This window comes from Budorcas taxicolor, chromosome 4 (assembly GCF_023091745.1).
Source record: "Budorcas taxicolor isolate Tak-1 chromosome 4, Takin1.1, whole genome shotgun sequence".
In the NCBI taxonomy this organism is placed as follows: domain Eukaryota; kingdom Metazoa; phylum Chordata; class Mammalia; order Artiodactyla; family Bovidae; genus Budorcas; species Budorcas taxicolor.
The window spans coordinates 25,894,828-25,913,799 of record NC_068913.1 but is presented as its reverse complement, the minus strand read 5'-3'; the positions used below and the strand labels follow the sequence as shown (position 1 = coordinate 25,913,799).

General features: G+C 35.8%; 1 protein-coding gene across 1 annotated transcript in view; it reads left to right on the top strand.

The window, feature by feature from the left end:
- The window catches only part of AGMO (alkylglycerol monooxygenase), a 393,019-nt gene that overhangs the window by 54,396 nt on the left and 319,651 nt on the right, over positions 1-18,972 (top strand). The gene's annotated exons all lie outside the window — the stretch shown is intronic.

The following is an 18,972-nucleotide window of genomic DNA, read 5'->3' as shown; positions in this document are numbered from 1 at the left end:
GACTGTTGAGGAAGAAAGCAACATTTTCTCTGCTCAGACCTCCAGTCACAGTGAGCGTGCTTTGTCCACCTGGAGTTTGGTCCAGAGGCACCTTTGCTAGATGGGCTGTGAACAGCTTCACTGGAGCCTGACTTAAAGTGTTCACTACAGCTGTTTCAGCTGATTCGTGATAATTAGTATAAACATACTCCAACATCATTTCATGTATTTATTCTATAATTGCCTGTTTTCATTTCAGTCATTAAACATATTTAGAGAGCATTAAATTTTAAATGAAGTAATTGTTTTAATTGTAGCATGAATATAATCAACCATAATGCTCTCGATCTGATACTAAGTTCCATTTTCTCATGTGCTTCAGCCTGTGAATATCAACTATCCAGAACTCCTTAGGTTTTAATTTTGATGAGCCTTTGCTTTAAAAAAACCTGATCGAGCAGTGCCTCAGGAAAGCCCTTTTCTCTTTGCTTTAGGAAAGTAATCAGGATGCATTTACTTGGTCCCAGCTATGAGTAATAGACTCTGCCAGATTCTGAAGGTATGTGTGCTGTGGGATTCAGTCATTGAATTTAAGATCCTTAATTTAGTGTTAAGGAGGAAATAAGAAACATGAATTACAAATAAATATCTGTGAAATCATGTCCCTATTTTGATCTTTGAACAGGGATTATGTAAGTAAATATACTAGTTTAGGAAATATACATGGAAAGATTTAGAGGTAAAGAAATATGAGGCCTCCAGGTTACTAACAAATGGTCAGAAAACAATCTACAGTGTGTACGTGTATGTGTGCACGTGCACAGAAGAGAGAGAAAAAAGGAGAGGATAATAAATGAAGCAAGTGCAAAAAAATTGATGAGTGTGGGTAATGATTATATGGGACTTCCTTGTACCTTGTTTGCAATTTTTAACTAAGGTTAAGATTTTATAGAAACAAGAATAAATAAAGCTCTGATATAAACCTTTGCTAGAGCAAGTCAGCATGTCTAACATGTTTATATATGAGGTTTAAGAGAAAATTTCTACTCAGACATCTATACTAAGGAAATAATTGGAATGTTGTTATGCAGCATTGGTTATAGTACCTAACACTTGAGAAACGTCCTAATTATCTCATAATAAGAGAAGAAAGTGATGAAGTCAGAAATGGCAAGTTTCATTTGTAGAAGGCCAAAGGTTGGGCAGAAAAACAAAACACAAAACCAAACCCAGGACAGGACTGGACAATAAAGGTTTAAAAGGACCAGGATTAAGGGAGGATTTTGGAAGCGGTCTTCCTGCCTTCCTTGCTCCTTTCCTTCCTTCTTCTGTTAGTTCAGTATGTATTTATTTCATGCCTACTAGGTCCTAAGCATTTTACTGATATTGGGAAAACAATGAACCAGGTAAAGAAGTTCCTTCCCTTTATTGAACCAGTGATCCAGTAAAATAATAACAAAAGGAGAAGACGATTAAGTGTTTAATGTTACAAAAAATTTAAGTAAGAAAAAACATAAAGAACATTAGAAATATTTGTGTTCAAACCCATTCAGGGAGCACTGGAAGTAAAATGGAACGGATATTCTTTAAAGTAAGTGCATTTGGATTATTTGAATTTTTACTGTGTGAATATTCCATTTTTGTTAAAAGAAAAATATCTTAGTTTATCATAAAGATCAACATCCACTACTTTGTGAAAGAGTTGAATATAATACACTTTCTCCATTTTACAAAGTTATTCCTTTTCCTTAATAGAGGAACCTGAAGAAGCCATTTACTAAGAAATTTAGAGTGATTCTGAACTTCTAAACAGAAGTTCCCAAAGTTCTTGGCTTAAGATGATGTTAGTGTCTCAGTTACTTTCTCATAGCATCCCTAGGCTAGGAGAAATAGCCAGCCATTCTGTTTATTAGGCAGTTAGGTCAAATCAACTTAAATGTATTTATGTCCTAACAACTTAGTAGCTGTTTGAAAAAGTAAGATATATGAATTGAAGACATTTATTTCATTCTTAAACAACCACAATTACTTCCTAATGGGATATGTGTGTCTATTGGGCACTGCACAGTTTCTCAGATCTGGGAATCAGATTGTACACCAATGCTCTCATTTCCTTTCCTATATTGCATTAGGCATGGTACTTGTGTTTTATGAAAATCCCACTTCACGAAGACAGGATGTCTTGAAAGAAATGTAGTGCAATGTAATGTTGGAACTGTGAATACTTTGAGTTGTTGTAGCCACGCGTTCCAGGAGACAAACTCACTCCGAAGGACAATGCAGATAGTGGAGAGCAGTTTATTACTGGCGCGCCCAAGGCAGGGTCTCCTCTTAGCCAAGGACCCCGACCAGTTTTTGTGAAAACGTTACATACCCTAAGTGCGTGCCCAAATCCACCACCCCAGATTCCCTGAAACTAGTCTGAGCAAAGGAAAAGAGACATACAATCAAAGTTAACCCGTGAATCATATGCCTTAAGCCTAGGTAGTTAACAGTGGACAATTATCAATAGGCCTGTGGTCATACCCCAATAAGCATAATAGAATGTATGATTCTATTCAGTTACACAGATAATTAGGGTATCCTTTTAGGCAATGGAAAGTCTAGGTATGAGCCCTGGGGCTCTTCCTTCCAGGGGTCTGGTTTTCTGGTTGGTATGTCATTTCCATAGATACTGGGCATATAGCTCTAAGTCCATAGTCTGGCCCAAGATGGAGTCCTGCTTTCAAGATGGAGCCTGTTCTGTCTGTTTCCTCCTTCAGAGTTAGTAATTTGTATGGTGTCAGACAGACATTAAGTATAGCTGTGAGGGGCCTGGGTTACGTAAGGAATAATTTGGAAACTGCAATTCTGGATGATTCCATTTCTGGCCTCCACAGAACTTTTGTAGCTCTGTAGAAAATCAGAACATTTCCGTTGCTAGTGAGTGAATAATGATCATCATCATAATAATAATTATTATTATTATCACTACTTGTATCAGGCCTCAAAAGGACCTTCTACAAGTGTCCGTAAGTAGCATTTATCTATCTTGTTAGCTCAGTAGAAGAACAGTTTTATCTCTAGAGAGGAGCTAGACCAACAACCCTGGTGTGGAGATGAGTGTAAAAAAGAACTGGTCTTTGACAGTCGAGTTCTTGCTGTATATTTCACTTCAGTCACTCACTTCCCAGAGATTCAGTCATTTTACTTGACAGAGAGTCAGTTTCCCCAAGCGATAAACACATCTAGCTCTATTTACAACCGTGAAATGAATATCAAATAAAATGTTTTCTTTGAAGGCACTTTAGAATGCAGGAAATGCTTCAGAATATGATGTTTCATTTTTTATTTTTATTAATTTGTATTGGAGTTCAGTTGCTTTACAGTGTTGTGTTAGTTTTTATTGTACAGCAAAGTGAAGTATGATGTTTTAGGACCATCATTGTTAGTGTTGCCACTATCCAAGGTCTTAGTGACTAGATCATTTGTTCTAGAACTGTAGTGCAAATATTCATAGCTTTGGCTAACTAGAGTAATTGGCCTTACGCCAGGACAATATCTCTGCTTCCCCCAACCAGCTGAAAGATAATAGACTTGAAACATCCCTGGCGGTCCAGTGGTTAGGACTGTGCTTTCACTGCCAAAGGTCTGGGTTCAATATTTGGTTGAAGAACAAAGATCCCACAAGCTACATGGCATAGCCTCCCCCCACCCCCCCCAAAAAAGATGATATATTTTATTTAGTCTTTCCGGTTCTAAGATTCAGAAAATGACCATTTAATTCTCTCTTAAGATTTAATTCTCTCTTAAGATTTACATTTTTTAATTCAGTCCAAATATAAAAAAAACACCGAGAGAGAGACGTCTTCTTTCGTTTCCTTCTTCTAGATTTCCCGTGGTATGCTCTTCGGTTCTTACAAGTACAGAAGTGTGACTTTTGCATCAATGAATAAATGCCTTGTCTTTAAAACATGTCATAAGGGAATCCATTTGCCTCTGGGATGTCATCCTAAGCTGTGCTGTTTAAATGTAGCCTTGAAACATGGTACTTCATTTTTTGTTACTAGTGTGATGAAGTGAAATAAATAAGTTAATATTGTTCAGCTCTTTAGAACATTATATATAATGCTTACTTTGTGATATGACACGTAATAAGGATCATATTTAAGTGTTTAATAGGAGACATGGGTGAATTTACTTATTTTCAGTCTCATAACTAATGGAGAGCAAATAGAATAAATACCAGTGAGACCACTTCAGCAAGTGATGTTAAGATCACTGTGGGATTGAGACTGTTCCTAGCACTGTTTATCTCATAATACCCATCTTAGTTTATTTTTCTATTTCACACACATGACATTGAAAAATTATTACTTGCTCATATGTTTGTCCCCTAGCTATACCAAGAGATTCTGGTTGGTAGGGACTTTTTCTCCATTATTTCTGTGTATTCCAGGGCCTGAACATAGAGTCGTTGTTTGATTCATCTTTGTTGATTAACAGACTGAGAAATAAAAGAAATAGTAAATACATGTAATCCTACTTAACCATAAGACTGAGCAAATTAGAGTTCTCAGTTTTCAGATGGGACACTGAACCATCAGGATTCTCCTTATGCCTCCTCCTGGCATAAAATCCTGTTGGTAGGTGACATTCTTACCAAAGTATTGATTCCTGAACTAAGCTAGCATTAATAACTCCTTTCATCAATATAGGTGTTTACTTATCTGTCTTCAAGCATCTTATAAATTTTGATTTTTAAATTATAAGACTTTTTTTTTTTTAAGTCTTGAGTTTCTGATGAGCTCAAAGTCTGAGGCAGACAACCGTATTCCATTCCCCTCTCCCTGATTTAATTCATATAAGAAATAGTGGGATTCTTTTTTATTTTCTTGTATTGGTTTCCTTCTTTACTTGATTTAAATTCCGTATGCTCCCTGCATTTAGAATTGTCTATTACTAAAATGTTCCTTGCAGATTGTTCAGTTTATGGTGCACAATATTACTTTTTCATTGGTAATTGCACTGCAGATTATTATATGAAAAAAGATCCATTCTTTTCTTGAGGCATAAAACCAAGTTCCTGTCTGTGTTGCGGATGTTAAAAATCCCAAGACACTTAAGGAAGAAGAGTGGGAGTATTAACTCTAGAAAAAAAACCTTTGGCCAAATACCCATGAAAAGCCTCTCTCATCATAACACAGGGGATTAAGATTGTTAAGAATGATCTTTCTGAGAGAACTACTTTATGCAATTATAATAAAATATTGAGCATTTCTTTGGATTTTATGCACATTCCTTTCCAAGAGGAAATCCCAAAACATTTTGTAAAATCTCACAAATTTATACTACCAGCAAGTAAAAGGAATGATTTAAATAAATTATCAACATTTCAGAAACAATAATTTAGTTGATCCATAAAATATCCCAAGTACTAAATTGCTAAAAGTGAGTTTTGCTCCTCTAGAAGTATGTAATGTTTACAACTCAGGAGACTATTTTTATATAAATCTAATATTTTAAAATAGCTTAGGGAAGCCTTCTAAAGGTAGAACAAAGATTACTTTGAAATAACTTGTTGATAAATACCCTCAAATTAAACATCTTTCAATTCTGAGTGCCACGTGCATGGAGTAGCAGCAGTTCTAAAAAAGATTAAAAAAAAATATTTTAGCTTTCTTCCAGTTAGTTTTCTGTAATATTTTATATTGTCACCATTGTAACTGAGGTCATTTACTCATGATTATACTGAAGTAGGTTTGCTTTCTTTGTTGCAAATTCTTCTTCCTAAAACTCATGATCTTCACCTCAGACTGCAAACCCTATCAACCTTTTGAAGTGGACACACATTCTGAACTATTCATTACCTTAGATGACATTGGGTTGACAAACCACAGGAGTCACGGCTACTGTGCCCAGCAGAATTGATGACCGTGCTCATTGCAACCAGGGGCTTTGAGTGTACATTGGTTGTTAAGATAAACACAAAATGTTGGTGCCAAGAGAATCAGCGCAACAGAGCTGTAGATGGATGTTATTATTTTTACGAAGAAGGCCTCTGGTGATAAAACAGGGTTGACCCTGTTAGTGGGAGCTCCATAAATCTTTCGTGGCTGAAGGTTCCTGGCCGTGCAGGTTGGAGGGCGGACGAAAGAACCGAAAGATCCAGGATGTACTGTACATGTGAGGATTGCCTATGGGACTCTGCAATAATATAACAATAGCCAAGACTGCAAGGCACAGCTTCAGTTCCTGCCTGCTTTCAACTGCTTCTAATAACAGTTTTAATTTTAGGTTCTTCTTTTTCTTCTGCATTAAGGAAAATTCTTTAAAAAGTTACACCATTTTTATTGTCATTTGGAGTTTTATTTCCCTAATGAAAGGCTTCCTACAATTCTACACAATCTTATAATAAATATTGATTATTTTTTGTTATTTTATGGCCGTTATGAAAATGTTTCTCACTTATTTATGTTGAACATGTTCAAGAACTTTTCCTAAATTCAAAGACAATCATGACAAACTACACACTTCACCTTTTTTGTAGTAGTGGTCACAGTTTGAAGACACAGTATATAATTTGTTGAAATCTTTATATATATTTTATCAATTATTACAAATGAAAGCAAGGATAAACTGATAATGTTACATTGTAACTATTTCCCAAACCCTTCTATTTGATTAGAAATCTTTAGTTTTAATAAACTAACTTACCATACAGTTTATCAAATAATGTCATTTGTTTCCATCCAATTTTAAATATTATTATTAGCACAAATTATATTTCTGTTATTGTTTACAGATAGTGTAAGGATCACAACAGAAGGTGTTTTTATATACCTGTAGTTGGGCATAAGAAAGTCAAGATATAGTATTTCCTGCTGGCGGTTTCAACTATCCCGGAAATAGCTAGTGAGAATCCAAATTCAATAATTTTAAAATATTTATTTATTTATTTATTTATTTAAATTTTAATTTTTACTTTATTTTACTTTACAATACTGTATTGGTTTTCCCATACATTGACTTGAATATTTATTATGTACCTACTTAGGTGCTTTGCAGTTTATATGAAGTATGTGATGTGATTCTTGATTTTCTAAGGTTAGACCCAAGCCCAGTAATTTCCCATGCTTTGCCAAACAGATGATAAAACAAGGTTTATGTTATATAATAAAGTCAAGAATGGGCTTGTTTAAAATTTGTTGAGTCTGGTTGATTAAAGTCATTTTCAGATATTACCAAAATATATTATCATGAAGATGGAGAACATGGCAAATGTCAGTATGTTTGTATGTTTAAAGTATGTTTCCCTTTTAGTATGTTTGTATGTTAGTATGTTTGTATGTTTAAAGTATGTTTCCCTTTTAGTATGTTTCCCTGCAAAACAAAATGAAAACAAAACAAAAGCCCTCCTCTTTTGTAATAGATATCTGGCTATATGTACCTGTTGGGAATGATCAACGAGTCAAACTACTAAAAAAATAATTGCCTGGGAAACTACAATTCCAAAGAGCATCTTTAATAATCTAGGCTAAAATGGATTCACTAGGAGTATGATATTCAGAAACCATTTTCTACCTTTTGTTTAGCTGAAGCTGAAGTTGAATAGCCTTTGGAAGTTGGGATAAATGTGTTCCACATTTCAATAAACTTAGTGGCTTTATGCCTTGTTCCCTGTGTATGGGCCAGCAATAAAATGCCGCTACCTTCCCTTGTTAGAAACAGAGCTTCACTCTAAGCAGATCTTGGGGGAAATTATATCATCAAGGGAAGAAACCACTGATGACTTAGCATTTTAATTCTTGCTCTTTACTTTTTTTTTTTTTTAAGAGTTTTAATTTGTTAGGTCATTATCCTCAGAAGCTAATGTACTATTCTGAGTCTGTTCTAATCACATTGTAGGTGAAAAATATATTTTAACTGGAATTGACTTCCCAAGAATTTATAAAATGTTTTCAAATATTTTTAAAAGCTCTGAATATAGTTTTAATTACTTTGGAAAGCTATGCCCATTTAATATAATTTTTCCCTTCAAATATCTGACATTATTTGGCAAAAAGTTTAAATATAAAATAAAAGCTGTGATTAAGAAACATGTTTAAATAGAATAGTAGATTTTCTCATTGTTTTTCATAGCATTTCAGGAGAGAACTCTTTTGTGTTTGGGAAATTTGTATTTTTAAAATATATTTTTAAAAGTAATTGTATATCTAAGTAAATTGCCCAAAGAAGATGCCATATAAACAGAACCATTGTCCAGTTGATCAAATACCAAACTTATTTTGAAAGTAAATATATACTTTTCAATTCTACAAATTTAAGTACATTATTCAATTTAATATATTCACTTACCCTTGAATTAAATTTGCCAGCACAGGAGGTCATAAAATGCTCTTGTCAAAAGCTTGTACGATCATATATGGCTTTTGACTTATCTGTGTTCCATTCCATGGCTAGTCTCTTAACTCCTTTTATAATTTCATTGTCAATGATTCTGTTTTATGTCATATTTATATTTTTCCATTTTTATTATTTTTTACAATCATTTTCAGTCTTAACTAAATTGGAGCATAAAATACACTATTTAAATTCTTTATTAAAACACTTTAATCTATTATTTTAAATATAATAGATTAGAATAAATTTTAGAGCAATTACTAATAAGGTAATTCTATGTTCTTTTCATTAATTCTTAACTTTTTAAAATGTATTTATGCTGAATGAGGTTTGACAGATCTTCCACAGAGGATGGGAGGGATGGAGGAAGTACCTGGTGGTTGTCAAGAAAACAGGGCAGCAAAGAAAGACACTCTCGTCAGTGGTTCTTTGTTTTTGTCTTGCTTGCGTATATTTTTGTAAAGCAGAATGTAGAGCAAGCAGGTTACTTCATGAAAAACGATTTTGTCCATTTTTTCCCCGGTGAGTAAGACATTTTCCCCATGAAGGACATGTTTTAATCAAAATCATCTTGATTTTTTGATATAAAATATAAATTTAAAAATGCTATATTTTTTTCCCCAAAATCTAAAGTGAGCATTGTTCATTTTATTTGCCAAGACAATAAAATCACTATTAACATGCAAGGTATATTTATACTTGGGTTCTTATAATGTAGCTACATTTTTCTTAAATTAGTTACAGCACAATTTCTTTTTAACTGCCACATATTGTCAGTTTCTATTTTCCTTTTCACAAACACAACTTGACTTTTTTCTCTTACATGTTTATTTAGAATGGTTTACAAAAATTCAAGAATCATTTGCATGTTTTGCTCCGTCAAGCAAAATCTCCATGTGTTCATATTTAGTAGCTGTTGTCACATTTCAAACTTTTTAAATTCAATTCCTGAGAAAGTGTTTTTCATAAAACCAGTATCACAGGATGAAACTGTACATAGGCCACATCACTTTCTAGAAACAACATTCTGCCTCCTAAAAATCCAAATTACATTCCTGAGTGTCTGAAGACCATGTGTTGAGGTGTTCCTAGAGACCACTGAGGTGGGGCAATGGAGTCTAGATACTGAACCAGCAATTTTGCAGTCCAAGCTTACAAACACTGAATAGCAACACTTCTGTACCTATGAAAGGTGGCTTATAGTCTCTGCAGATGATACAGCAAGAATCAAATGTATGGATTGCATGGTACAGTGGGAAAAACAGTTGTGTTACAGTAATACTATTCTGAATATTAAATTTATAACTCCTTTCAATAAGCATTTTTTTAACCCTACAAAACAGAGAAATTGCAAAAATGTAGTTAAGTAAAATTGAATTCCTCTTAAGAAAACTACCTCAAAAAATGTCTCTGTACCAAATGTCTCTGTACCAAAACCTTGGAATATTTCATTCCTTAGAGCCACAAATAAGTCCTACACACACACACACACACACACACACACACACACACACACAGAGGTTGATAAAAGGAGATGAAACATGCTTCACTGAGAATGTAGCCTTGTTTGTAAATTTAAAAAAAAAATTACATTTCCTAGATTATAAGAACTGTAAAAAGGACTTACACTGTTGGTGGGAATATAAATTGGTGTAGCTACTATGGAAAACAGTATGGAGGTGCCTTAAAAAAACTAAAAATAGAGTTGATATGTGATCCAGCAGTCTTATTCCTGGGCATATATCCAGAGGAAAACTCTAATTTGTAAAGATACATGCACTTCTTTGCTCAGTCGTGTCCAACTTTTTGCGACCCCATAGACTGTAGCCTACCAGGCTCCTCTGTCCGTGGGATTTTCCAGGCAATAGTACTGGAGTGGATTGCCATTTCCTTCTCCAGAGGATCTTCCCAACCCAGGGCTTGAACCCGGGTCTCCCACATTGTAGACAGACGCTTCACCATCTGAGCCACCAGGGAAGTCCCTGAGTTCATAAGAGCGCTATTTAAAATAGGCAAAGCAGGGAAGCAACCTAAATGTCCACTGACGAATGGAGAAGATGTGGTATCTGTGTGTGGTTGAAAGTGAAAGTGTTAGTTGCTAAGTCATGTCCAACTCTTTGGAATCCTGTGGGTTACAGCCTGCTGGGCTCCTCTGTCTATGGGATTCTCTAGGCAAATAGACTGGAGTGGGTCGCTCTTCATTTCTCCAGGGGATCTTCCTGACCCAGGGATGGAACCCTGGTCTCTTGCATTGCAGGCAGATTCTTTACTGTCTGAGCCACCTGGGAAGCCTGTGTGTGTACTCAATCATAAAAAAAAAAAGAAAAAGAATGAAATGATGCAACATGGACGCACCTGGAGATTATCATGCTAAGTGAAGTAAGTCATATAGAGAAAGACAAATATCATGATATCACTTATACATGGAATCTAAAATGTGATACAGATAAGCTTATTTATGAAACAGAAACAGACTCACAGACAGAAAACAAACTTGTGGTTACCAAAGAGGAAAGGGGAGAGGGAAGGGATAAAATAGGAGTTTGGGATTAGCAGATATAAACTACTATATATAAAATAGAGGTCCCACTGAATAATCCAGGAAATTATATTCTCTGTCCTGTAATAAACCATAATGGTAAATAATATGCAAAAGAATATGCATATATATGAATTTACTGTACACCAGAAACTAAAACAATGTTACAATCATTTATACCTCAATTAAAAAAAAAATAGGAGTAACACAATCCTGGTAGTGATCCAGAGAGTACCTTGTGAGGAGTATGAAGCCTATAATTTATCATCTCAGTTTTCTTCCAAGGCTGTCATCAATCTCCATCAGACTCCAATTTTTCCCATACCTCCCATCAAAGTTGGAGAAATATCTGTGTTGTTCTTTAAGAAGTGAGCTACAGTGTGCATTGGTTAACACTGTGCAGGGTTCCCTGGTCACCGCAGCACAAACCACCCCAGAAACCCCAGCCGAACATGAGAAAATTGATGAAGCCTGCTAAAAGCGCCTGGCCACAGATATACAGACCTATCTCTTACCCCGTTCACCCTTTGCTTGCTGCAATAACTCACTGCTCTGGGGAGATCTGATCTGGCTGTCCCTATGAGCACTGAGGAGCAAGAGGAAGACTTGGGATGAGAACAGGAACACTACGCAGATGTGCCAGAGACCTGATCCCCAGCACCCCCAAGCCTCCGCCTGCTCTTTTTTGTGCCACCTTCTGTGGGTCTGATCAGTTTTCACTTAAACACAGTCAAAAGCTTAGTAAACAAAAATGTATGGGTTTCTTGGGTTTGTTTTCATTCTCTGAGCTGACATCGTTGGCCATGAGTCTTGTATAGTCTTTCTCTTGTAGAGTCTTTCTCTCTCTTTTAAATCCTCTCACGTTTTCCCATGCTTAAAAACAAAGCGTCGTCTTCTGATCACCACCTTTCTCGTCTCTCTCTGTACTCATACCACTTTGTCCTATAAATTCTCTCATTTACTTCTGGTAGCTTCTGGCGTCTAGTACTTCTCATCCACCTCATACACATTTCATTCATGTGTAAACCTAGCTGAATAGAAAGCATAAGACCTATTAAACATGTTGGTCCTCAGTAATGTTTTTAGGCATGTGATATTACCTTTTTTCTCCAGCTCTGATACATTTCATATTTTAATGTTTTTTCATCTATTTTTGTAGATTTTGCCCTATTATTTTCCTTTTTTACAATTTTACTTTTAGAATTTGGTACAGAAGAAATGCTGCCACAAAATAAAAATGGGAAGTATTCCTGCTTTTTGTAGTATATAGAGTTCTAGTGTTTAAATTGGGCACTATTTCATCCTTACTGATTGATAGAATTCATTCATGAAAACATCTGGGGATGGATATTTAGTTTGAGGCAGTTTCTAACTATAGATTTAATTTCCTTAGGAAATATACAACTATATGCAGGACAGGAAGCAACAGTTAGAACTGGACATGGAACAACAAACTGGTTCCAAATAGGAAAAGGAGTACGTCAAGGCTGTATATTGTCACCTTGCTTATTTAACTTCTATGCAGAGTACATCATGAGAAACTCTGGGCTGGAAGAAGCACAAGCTGGAATCAAGATTGCTGGGAGAAATATCAATAACCTCAGATATGCAGATGACACCACCCTTATGGCAGAAAGTGAAGAGGAACTAAAGCGCCTCTTGAAAGTGAAAGAGGAGAGTGAAAAAATTGGCTTAAAGCTCAACATTCAGAAAACGAAGATCATGGCATCTGGTCCCATCACTTCATGGGAAACAGATGGAGAAACAGTGTCAGACTGTTTTTTTGGGCTCCAAAATCACTGCAGATGGTGATTGCAGCCATGAAATTAAAAGACACTTACTCCTTGGAAGGAAAGTTATGACCAACCTAGATAGCATATTCAAAAGCAGAGACATTACTTTTCCAACAAAGGTCCATCTAGTCAAGGCTATGGTTTTTCCAGTGGTCATGTAGGGATGTGAGTTGGACTGTGATGAAAGCTGAGCACCAAAGAATTGGTGCTTTTGAACTGTGGTATTGGAGAAGACTCTTGAGAGTCCCTTGGATTGCAAGGAGATCCAACCAGTCCATTCTAAAGGAGATCAGTCCTTTGTGTTCTATGGAAGGAATGATGCTTAAGTTGAGACTCCAGTACTTTGACCACCTAATGCGAAGAGTTGACTCATTGGAAAAAACTCTGATGCTGGAGGGATTGGGGACAGGAGGAGAAGGGGACAACAGAAGATGAGATGGCTGGGTGGCATCACTGACTCGATGGACATGAGTTTGAGTGAACTCCAGGAGATGGTGTTGAACAGGGAAGCCTGCGATTCGTGGGGTCGCAAAGAGTCGGACACGACTGAGAGACTGAAATGAACTGAACTGAAGATGTTCTAATTATTGTTTTCTTTCCCATAGATTTTTGCTTCTAGGTATTTGTTCAGTTTATCTAAACTTTCAAAATATGTTGCAGTGAAACTATTTATAATTTCATCCTATTGACATTGTTTTGAAAACTGTAGACTTCAGAGTATCTTCTTTTTATTAGCTATGTAGGTAATGTATACCTTCCTTAGAATTTTCTTGATCAGTCTCACTGCTGGTGTACCACTTCCCCAGTTTTTTTCATAGGAATATCTGTTGCTTTAATCTCTTCTGTATGTTTATTTTGTGTTTCCTTTATTTCTGCTCTTACTTGTATTATGTTCTTCTTTTTCCTCTCAGGTTAATTTTATTTTTTCAACTTTTTAATATAAATATTTATATCATTGATTTTAACCTTTTTTGTGCACTAAAATTATAAATTATGCTCAAAACAGCTTTATCTTTATCTCACAATGTATGAAATGTTTTATTGTCATTCAGTTTGTTGTGACTTCTTGCATCATTGTGTTACTTATAAGTGTATTGCTTAATTTCCAGTTGGTAGTTTTCTAGTTAAATTTTTCTTCCTGATTTCTAGATTAATCACTGTGTTCAGAAAACACGCTCTGTACTATGTCAGTCTTTTGAAAATTATTTAACTTGGTTATGGTCCAGCATTTAGCCCCCAAATTACAACAAGAGTTATCAAAAAGAATTGAATTCTGTAGTAGTGGATCCTAAAAAACAAAATGCACAAAATTGATCTAATTTCTGTATCCTTACTAAGAGTCTACTTGTCTTATCAGTTATTGAAAGGTATGTTAAATATCCAAGCCTGAATACAGATTGATTTTATCTTCTATTTCTGTCATTTTCTTTCTTTCCTTTTTTTTTTTTTTTTGATTGGTCAGGTAAAGTGTTTTGTTTTGTTTTTTTTTTCTAAATTGGAGCATAGTTGCTTTACAATGTTGTTCAGTTTTTCTGTACAACAAAGTGAATCAACTATATGTGTATATATATCCCCTCCCTCTTGAGCCTCCCTCCCACCCCACCGGAGTCCCACCCCTCAAGGTCACCACAGAGTACTGATCTGAGCTCCCTAAGCTGTATAGCAGCTTCCCATTAGCTGTCTATTTCACACATGGTAATTTATATATGTCACTGCCACTCTGTCAGTGAAAGCTGTACTGTTAGGTATATACAGTTAGGACAGTTACAGTTTCTTTATGGATTGATCTTTCCGTTATGAAATATTCCTCTTTATTGTTAGAGATGCTTTACGACTTTCTAGAATCCAGGAAACTATCTAGTTCTTCTTCACGTTAGGCTTTGATCTCTTTGGCAGCAGTTCAAGGACCTGGTGGTAACTCCCAACACTTATGTCACTCTCAAAGTGTTCTCAAGGTCCTTTCCTACTGACTTTTCCACAGCACTTTTCCAGACCTTCCCATTATTAGAAACTATGGATAGGATCTCTGCAATAAAATATTTTATACTCAGAGCCATCATATTTTCTCCCCTATTTCCTTTTCCTTTTATACGCCAATATTTCCTTTTAGAGCAGTGAAGAGAAACTATTAAAATCTAGAAGTAATTTTCCTTCGAATCCACAGTCTTGTGATGATGTCACAATGTATATTAATGCTATCTCTGTTTCCATTTCTCTCTGACACCTGAGAGCCTTTGGCTGGGAGGATTTCTTATTAATGAATAATTCAATAATTCTGTCATCATGACCAACACACTTAGTTCTCACTTTAACCTTAGGTGGGAGTTGATTGAGGCTTCAAATAATTACCAGCACCTTCTTGTGGCAATAACAGGTGACTTTTCTAATATATATATATATATGTAGTAGTAAAGACTCAGAAAAATATGAATTATAAGATTCAAACTATAAAGTTTTCTTATGAAATGGAAAATAAAAAAATTTCCCTCTAAAAGTGTTTTATAGTGTGATCCTAATGAATCAACTAATTTGAAGAAGTGTTTAAATTAGTATGGAACCAGGAGTGTTCCAGCCAAATAAGGGCAACTAAAATTTTTAATCTGATCTTACCCTGCTTGTAACATCTGGTTATTAATTTGTGACTTAGTGATAGGAAATGGTAGGATTCTTTATTCTATACAATGATATGATTTTCTCCATATCTGTAACTTTCCTTTACCCATCCATGACATTAGCTACATGCTCAAGGCTACCCAGTTCCCATTCCTATTTCATCCCCTACTACAAACTTTAGGAAGTTATCTTCAACTGACTTAGCTATTTTTCTCTCAGAACTTTACACTAAAGATGCCTTGACCAGAGCTTCTCTGTGCTCATAAACCTGTACTTTCTTGCACATGACTGAATCACTCATACTTTAATCTGGAAAAAAGAACTTTCCTTTATTACATGCATGAGCAATTTACAATCACTTTCTAATTATTACACGAGACTAATGTTTCCATCTCAGAAATAACTACTGATGCAAACATTTCTATATCTGTTTTCTTTCAAGCTCACTGTCTTCTCAGGCTATGGTAACTGCTTCTGATTTGGTCACCTTGCTCTCTTCCCTTCTTTTTTCCACTTACCTTGTCAAGGAGCCAGAGTAATTTTCCTAAATAAGCCTGTTCAAATCACTTTTTGCTTAAAGTCATTCACTAACTCTTGGCTGTTGAAAATTTCTATCAAGGACAACTTCTTCGTAATCTGGGTCCTTCTTAAAATTTCAGCCCTTTTACTAACTTATCACCTCTCCTACCATCTAATTTTTGCAGCTGTCTATTTATATTCCAGTCCTGTTTATAGGGAGGAAATGCCCAGGCACGAGGTAAGCCCTCAGTGCAGATGGACTGCAGGAATGCAAGATGCCTGAGAGGAAAGGTCAATTTTCATTTGAATGACTCCCACAAAATATGTCTGCCAGTGTTCCAACCTAAATCACCATCCATCGCTTCTTTGTTTTCATCCTGTGGTAGTCCATGAAAAAGAAAATAAAAAGGTAACCTCTTTCTGTTTTGAGCCGTGCATATTCTGTGGAGCTACTTAATAACCTAAAACTGTAGCTATGGACTGGAGTGGAAAGAACATGGACTCAGGAGTCCAGGGCTCCTGGTTTTAGTCCTATGAATTTAAGAAAATCACCTAAAGTCCCAGCAACTCATTTTCTCCTAGGTCTTTCTTGGGCCTTTCCAGCTTTAGAATTCTATGGATTCAGGCTGAGCCTCACATCACCCATGTTTGTATTAGGTTCATTCTGTTTTTCTGGGCTCTGATTGGTTTCTTCCCTTTCCTGATCTTGCCTCATTTCACTTTTGTCATTTTAAACTCTGGTAGCACTAACATAAAAGGGCCTCTTATTTTGGATTGGCCCCTTGTTTCCATACGAATTCAAGGTTTTTTAATGGCTGTCATTTCTGCAGAGCAAATGGTTGTGTAAAACAATTGCATCTTTGCTTTGTCTCTATAGATATGCATTGTGATTCTAATGAAAACTGTGATGAGCAATTGTGTGTCTAACTTCCCCAGTCTCAGAGCTGCATTGCTCACAGGCGCAATGTTATTAGCTCATTTGTCTGACATCATAGGATGTAAAGTTATTGCACAAAGTTACATTTCCAGTGCTTAGCCCAGATGTTGAACTGCCTGATGGATTAAAGTTCTTGGGCCCTAAATTTCAGATAAAGTTGGTTATCTTGGGTATATATTTTTCAAAAACCGAATCATTAACTCACAAATGAAAGAGGAGGTCTTGATTAAGTCAAAAGAATGACTTGAGATTTGATCTGATCTGAAGAGTCTTGTCTTTAATGTAAGTAACAGACTCTCTGGCTGGCCCTGGAGTGAGAACAGGAACAGGATCAGCGTTGACAACATATGCCATGGCCAGTGTCTGAGGTTCCCATCGTTCTGTGTGGCGTCCTGTTCAGTTCAGCAAATTCCAGAGGATTTTGCACCCCATTGACTGTACTAGTGACAAGATCTGATGTCTGTCAGCAGACAGGAAAGTCACAGCCTGTTGTGAGCATGTGTTGGACTCACTCTTCTGGTTTTTGTAGAGTGTATTGGCTGGTTTGCTTCAGTGATCACTTTACAGTCTGCTCCGCGCTGAGTCTGGAAAGCAAAAAACTGTGAAACTGTTTCCTTGTGCTTCAGTGTGTCCTCAAGGATACTTGAGAGAAGTGGTCCCTCCTCTTACAGAAGGACCCTTGGAGACTACCAGACCATACCTTCTCGTTTCATAGGGAAGGAATTAAAGGGCTGGAGGGATTAAGTGACATGCTTAAGGTCATATATCAAATTAGGGAATGCTTTAGGTATATGAATTCAATTTCTCCTAACTTAAAAGTTCAGGGTTTTCCACTTGTCTATGCTTATTTTCCAATTAAGGTTAGAGCTGTATTTAATTCATACATAGGATTAAACAATCTCTACAAACAGGCTTTATTTTTCCCATGAGTGGATGGTAGCTGGTAAAAGATGGAACATTCCTCTGGAGGTTATATGTCTCTTTATTACACATGGGGGAAGGGTTCAAGGGTTCACCATCTTATATTTTGGGATTTCCTCCAAAATATAAAAAAGTAGTTGCGAGGTGACTCACATTCAACAGATGTCCAGCACAGAAGTCTTTCTCAAATTTGGCTAGAAATCAGAATCTGTGATTATGTATTTATTTATCTGCTATGTTTTTATTTATTTATATTTTCATACAGATTCTCAAGAGTCATGAAGGAACAGCAGAATGATAACCTCTGTTGTTAGGCGATCTTGAATCTGTACAAGATCAAAGAATCTGTACTGGTTTAATGTTCTGAGGTGATTCTGACTTACAGTCAGTTTTTGGATTCACAGCCTTTGTGGAAGGAGGACTCAGCTGTTTGTGGTTTTCTGCTGTAGCATAAGCCGCTGTAACGCCATGCAGCTATGCGCTACAACTGGAAATGTTTAGGTCATATAACACCTTTCAATAAAGTTTGGAAAGTTTGCTCCACATTGACAAGTCCATACATTTAGACAATAATGCCTTCCTGGTCTTTTCATAAGGTATTATTTTCTCCATAATATGCAGCTAAATAGCCATCAGGAATGGACATATGTATTTTTGGACAGAATTATGCCTGAGAAGTATAGAATATCTCTTTTTCTCTACTGGTCTTCTTGCCCTACCCTGAGGGGCAGTGATATCACTTGGAAGAGTTGTAACATTTTTAAATGGGTATGTAGAAGGTGATTTCAAACTTTGAATAATACCACACAGAAAATTCTAGGGCAACAAAGCTTTAGGTTATCATCTATAAAACTTGTCTTTATGGATTATTCATGATGATTCCTACATTTCATCAAAGTTTCAAGCATGAACTCCAAGTTAAAATTACAGCTTTCAAAGCAGAGGCAGGGAAGGAGTGAGCTGACGTGTGCATTATTTTAAAAATGGAATGACTGTGGGAGAATGTTGACATTTAGGTAAATAACTTAAAATTGCTTGCTAAGTATACTGGCCTTTTTATTCTGTTAGACTTTTGACTTAAAAATCTGAAATTGACTCAGTTTTTCTACTGCTTTCATGTATGAGAAAATCAGTTTCATAGCAGTGATTCTGAAGAAGAGACATAAAATTTAAAAAGAAAGGAAACGTCACTTTTGAGGGTCTAGTATCAAAGTAATACTATTTCTTGTGATAGTTAATGGTAAGAAATTTGGAATCCAATAAGGAAAAAATGTTATTTTACTGACTCA